Here is a 6,021-nt window from a genome sequence, read left to right as displayed (position 1 = left end):
TCTTTAAATGTGTATTTTCTGGAGCAGGGGTGGGTAGTAATTAAATAAGAGTCACAAACCTACACCATGGATCACTGAATTATACTTAACATTTCCTGGAAATGGAAATGACTGGAGCCAACCCTAGAAGTTGAAATACCACACCAGATGATGAAAAGCCACCATCCTCCATTTCAGTACCAAGTTCTTTGGCTGTAACAAATGGTGAATTATTGTTGGGGTGCTGTTCCATGAAAAATGCTTTTGTGGTTCCTCTGGTCCTTTCAATGAAGCAGATCTTTTTCACTCCAGGAATGATTTATTTTATTTAATGTTGGCTTATCAAACATGACAGGAAAGACTAATTGATAAATTAGTTCAGATCTTCAAACTTGGGTACTGACTGCAGGGAAATTAACCCTCTTTGTTATTAAAAGGACCATTTAATGTTTGCAGTGTGCTCTTCTAGACCCAATTCTTGTGTTTTACTTGCTCCTGAAAGCACATGAATACACCTCAAGACTGTGAAGATGGCATCAACCTCTTGGAGCTGCTGTACAACAACTCTGCTGGATCACTGCTGTATAATCTAATGCTGGGGACACCTGTGCCTTGCTGCTTGTTGTAAGTGCAGAGCTTGTGTTTCGTAGAGATTAAGTCTGTCCTGGATATCTGCAAATATGTAGAGGCTGAGGTCCAACATTATTTTCTGAACTGCTGTTGTAGTATGAGTCACAGCTTTCATTTACAGGTAGGTGTTATGGTTTTGAAGGAGAAATTTGTTATATTTGTGACTGCTTAGTGAAAATATTGCTAATTTCAGGTGGACTTTAGGAAAGACAAAATATTGCTCTTTGTAACAAGCTGTAGATGAATCTTGCCTCCCTCCCTGATTTATGTGGAGAAAGGACTTGTCACAAAATGTCTCAAGTTGCTTAAAAGTGACATCTTCAGCAGCAGGCAAATCACTATAAACTTGCAGTGGGTATATAACAACATTATTCTAGAGGTGTAACAGCTGTTAATAGGTGTTGCTAATGTATTTTGAAATGGTCAGTACCTAAGGTTAGAGAACCAAAATACTCTGCTGAGTATAAATTGCATTTTGAGGAAGATGTAAGGCCAGCACTCAGGCTGATGCTGTGTTCACATTAACCTAGAAAATTCCTTTCAGCATCTTTTTTGCTTCAGGGTTTTTTAAGAAGTAGTACAGAACCAGCTCACCAAGATTGGACATGTGAATTTGGCAAAGTATGAGATCCTGTGCTTAAAATCCTTCCTACAGGGTCACAGCATCCAGCAACAAGCAGCTGACAGAATTAGAAATTCTGATAGAATTAGAAAACTGGCAGTTAGAAACCTGGTATTTCTTTAAGATGAAACTACAGTAAATCTTCCCTGGAAGGTATTGCTGGAGCCTTTTCTCTGTGTGTGACTTCTAAATAAATGAAATGCAAGATGCAGTCTCATTAGGAATGTCCAGGTATGTCTGAATCTCAGTCTGCTGAGGCTGTAGGAACAGCCACTCCTTTATATCAGTTTTCATTATGAAAAGTACAGCTAGATTGTGCATTATGAGTCAATTACTGTTAAGGCTATAAATTGATTTTTTTTGTACCCTGTTTTGCTGTGTTTCTCATTTTAATTATGTGTGGTTTTAGTAGACAGAGTTGTACTTTCCTTTCATGCACCAGGAGCTCATCTGTTGCATTTCCATCACACACTGACCTCAGGTGTCATTTAAATGTTCCCTAGTGTTGCAAAAATCTTTGTGTTTCAATATTAATAGGTGTATCTTGAAAGGAGGTCTTAAGTATCTTTTTTTTTTTAATCAGGTTCATACCAGACTGGATAAAATTCATGAAATCTGAGACTTCTTTACTGTACTCCCCCATCAGTCCTAACTATATATAGTCTAGAGGTGCTTAGAATGCTTTTAACATTTTGATAATGATCTCTTAATTAACTTCTAGCTGAATATATGAATATTGTTTTACCAAGTGAAATTTTTTATCACTGTAAAACTCGTTACTAAAAGCTATATTTCTTCATCTCAGGTGTTAATTCACACTGCTGCTTTCTTTTCTGAAAACTGTTTTGAAGCTCTGTGGGTACCCCGGGGATGAAAAACTGACCAAATTAATTTCTTTTTTTGCAAGATAAAAAGAAAACAAAATTCCCTTACCTTAATTCTTTCTCCTTTTTGTATAGAACAAAGTTGAAGAAACTCAAGGATTTGATAAAAAACCTTACAACTAAAACTTAAATATTCCTTTGATACCAAACTAATGAAACATTTTTGCTGCTTCAGATGCAAAGAACATCGTAAGTTAAATTACCAGCTTTGAAACACTTGCTTTTGCTTTTTTCTCAGTGCTTTTTTCTCAGTGCTTTTTTCTCAGAGGTGTGGGTATAGCTGTAATGCAAGGCAGGAGCACTGCTGGAATGACTTAGCCTGTAGTTCAGTTTCTGCATGTTCAAATGTGGCTGCTGGAGTTTTGCAGTCTGTATTTTGGCATCTGGAACACTGCTGGAGTTGGAGGGAGTGAGGAATGTTCCACAAGGCTGGGGATAAAAGTTTGACCCTGTGAACCTCCTCCTAGCAGAGAGTATTACAGAGCAGTGAGTCAGAGCTTTCTCAGAGTTCAAAGTGAGGAGTGCTGGGTGAATTCCCCTGATGTATTTAGGGAAGCCTGAAACAGCAGGCAGGTTTCTACCAGAATTCTCTTCAAAGCCATTTTGTGCTGTTTACCTTGCAGGAAGGATGTGTTCATATTTTCTCTGTGTGTTATTAAAAGATGAAAATCATGTCTTATTACTTGCTCATGTACTCTGTGAGTCTTCAGCTTAGTGAATGCATTTATCTAACACATACAAACTTGACTTGAAACAAAAAATGGTTTGCTGGTTTAAAGGTAATGCTATGAAAAAGTTACTTTTGGCTTTGAACTGAAAAAAAAAACACAAACCCACCAGATCTTAACATCAAATTGTGTTGCTTTATCCAAAAGGAGCAGGCTTAACCACACTGGTGTGTTCTAGCAGTGAGCCTCTCACTGATTTCTTTGTGTTTAAACTGAAAATGTAGGAGCTAAAATGTTTAGATTAAATATTTTAATTAATTTTAATATTAATAATATTTTTAATATTTTAATATTTTTTCCTTACTTGGAAAAACTTAAAAGCTGTATTTGTCAGCCCATTGTGAACACCATGAGTGAATTTACATAAAGTTTGAAATCAAGTTTTATATATTGAACCCTGGGATGCTTTGAACAGTCTGCTTTTCAGTCGTGTATTCTCACGGGTTAAGATGTCTTGTTTTCTCTGGCCAGAACACAGTTTGCAGTGTGGCATCTGGTATTTTTTTCTACTGTTGCCTCACATCATGGGAGGTTAGATTTGTCCATCTGTAGAATGTATATCAGCAAATCACTTCCTCTTTAAAGTCATGTGAAAACATACATGGGCAAAATACCATTAAAGAAGTCACTTGGAAGTTGTAAAACATATATTTAATTTTGATTTTGCTTTCTGAATCTCTTACAGCAGTGCAAACAAAGTGGTTAGTCCTTGGGCTTGTGTGAAAACAAATTTTCTTAGAAATCCAGAGTCAAAAGCATGGTCATTTGCAATTGAGATTTCTGAGGGACCTTAAATATCTTGTCCTCTTTCTTCTCAGCTCATAAAACCTCATTGCCAATTACGAGCCAAGGTTGTTAGAAGGAAAAAAAAACAATCTTGCAAGGATGCTCTGGCTTTAGTGTAGTACAGGCAGGACATTTCCAGTAGAAATCCTGATGTGTAGGGGTTTGAATCACATTAATGTAGCCAAACTTCTCACATGAGCTCTTTTTTTCCTAGCATCAGGTCTGCCACAGGTGCTGACAAAGAAAACTGCTGGGGACAAGGGTGCTGCACACCTGGTACTGAGCTGTAGGAGCCACAGGCACTTCTGAGGTGGGACAGGAATATGAGTGGAGAACATGCTGAATCAGCAGAAACACTATTTATGTGTCAGCTATAGAGCTGGTGGCTTCAGGATGATGTAAAGCCAGGTCTGTGAATCTGGCCTTTAGTGTGTGGTGTTACACCTCTGCAGTGCTGAGGTCCTGGAGTGCTTTAGGAACAAGTAAAGAGTAGTTGGAAAATGGACTTTGCAAGTCTAAAATTGGGTTCTAAAGGTGGGGTTTTTGTGTAGCATACACTAAACAACTGCTTCCATTTCTTTTCAAAACCAGCTGGTTAAGTCTACCAATTGCTCTTCAGGGTTCAGGTAAATGTTTAAAATAGAATCTCTGATACCCTTGCCTGAAATCAGATTTATCAAGTGTGTTTACAGCTGTTTGGCTGTTACACACATTCTCATTCCCACCCCTTCCATTCCTACAAATGTCAGTGGGAAATTTGCTGAACTTAATCAGGATGGGTAAAGCTGCCTTTATTTAGGATAATGAGCAGCTGAAGGGTTCCTGCCACACAATGTTACCACATCACCTATGTGCAGAGTAGGAGACACAAGGCTCATGAAAGCTTTTATGTTCAGTTGCAAGTAAACTTTATTATTTTAATTATTTACTAGTGCTGAAAGTAGAAAAAAAAGAGCTGAAGATAAAATATAACCAGATTGCATGATTTTATTGATTACATGGATCTCTAAATGTCAGTACTGTTCAGTTTTAGTGGCACACAGCTCTTCAGATCTATGTGCAACAACTTGGTAAGTGCACAGAGAGGTGCATTTTTCCATCTCCTGCTGTGTGTTACCTGGCATTGCCTGAGAGTCTGAGGGATGCTGCTGTGTTTGACAGCCAGAGGTTATCAAAGAAACTCATGGATTATATTATTTTAATAATTAAGGAAAGCTTTACCCTGTGAAATAAAGGAAAAGCTGATGAAGAGTCATGATACAACGTGAGGTTGTATTAAGTGGGTGGGTGCTGGCACAGCATAAATTCAGTAATAATTAAAGTTGCAGGTGGCTGTATACAGGTATCAGCTTATTTACAGCTGTGGGCCACATCTTGTCATGCCTGTCCCATACATCTGCTTGGAAATATGTGCAGCTGTCGAGCAGTTCCCTCAGGAGCATAGCAATTTATTTTATTTTTTTTTTTTTTTTTAAATCCACACCAAGGGCCAAGAAATCTTTACCAGCTAACACAGCTTTTGGCCCTGGTACTGAAGGCAGAAGTCCAGTGGTGTGCAAGCCAAATCACTTCAGCTGGAAGGTATTGTGCTGTTGTTTATTTTGGAAGCACAGATGGGATTTATTCTTCTCTTCAGCGTTCTGGTGTCACCAGTTCCCAGGAATTAAATCTTGGCCTTCTACATGGAAGTGGGGAATACCCATAATGTTTTGGTGGGATTGGGAGCCCCTTCAGGTTCCCTCTGTGAGCAGTGCTGGTTATAAATGTGCTGCTGTGTGTCAAGGATTGGCTTTGGAAATGGAACAGGTGTTGGTTTGTCTGCCAGCAATGATTTCTGTGACTTTTTTTGAGTACTTCTTGAGTGCCAGTGCTAATCCCACTCTCACTGCTGTTCTCCTGTGCTCCCTGAGCTAGCTCTCTGTTAGGGATGGTGTAGCTTTGTCAGAATTATATTTCTTGTGCTGGATTCTTACAAAAATATTCTAGTGAAAAGGTTACTTCCAAAAAGTGAAAAATTACCCTTGTTAGAATCATCATTGTGCTTTGCCTGTTGAGGAAGAATTGCTCCTTCCATGTTTTGCAAGGCCAAAGGAGTCACCTCAGCCCCAAGAACTTGGGCACTTCCACTTTGGTGGGATAGTGCACAACGTAGATAACTGAGACTGTTTTAGGAAAGCTTTTTTGTTTCTTGTACCTGCTCAGCAAAGACTTAAGGGGTTCTTGGTGACCGAATGCTCGGTGGTGACAGTGTCCCCATGTCCGAGGTGAAGGAGCAGCCTGGAGCTGGGAAGAGGATGGAGGAGATGGATGCGGGTGAAGGGAGGGGACGGATCTGTTTGGAGGGGGAGTGAAGGGGGATGGAGGGGGTAAAGCTGGAAGCGGAGCAGCCGAG

This window comes from Calypte anna, chromosome 6, assembly GCF_003957555.1.
Source record: "Calypte anna isolate BGI_N300 chromosome 6, bCalAnn1_v1.p, whole genome shotgun sequence".
Taxonomy (NCBI): Eukaryota; Metazoa; Chordata; class Aves; order Apodiformes; family Trochilidae; genus Calypte; species Calypte anna.
Note: the sequence above shows the minus strand (reverse complement) of the source record.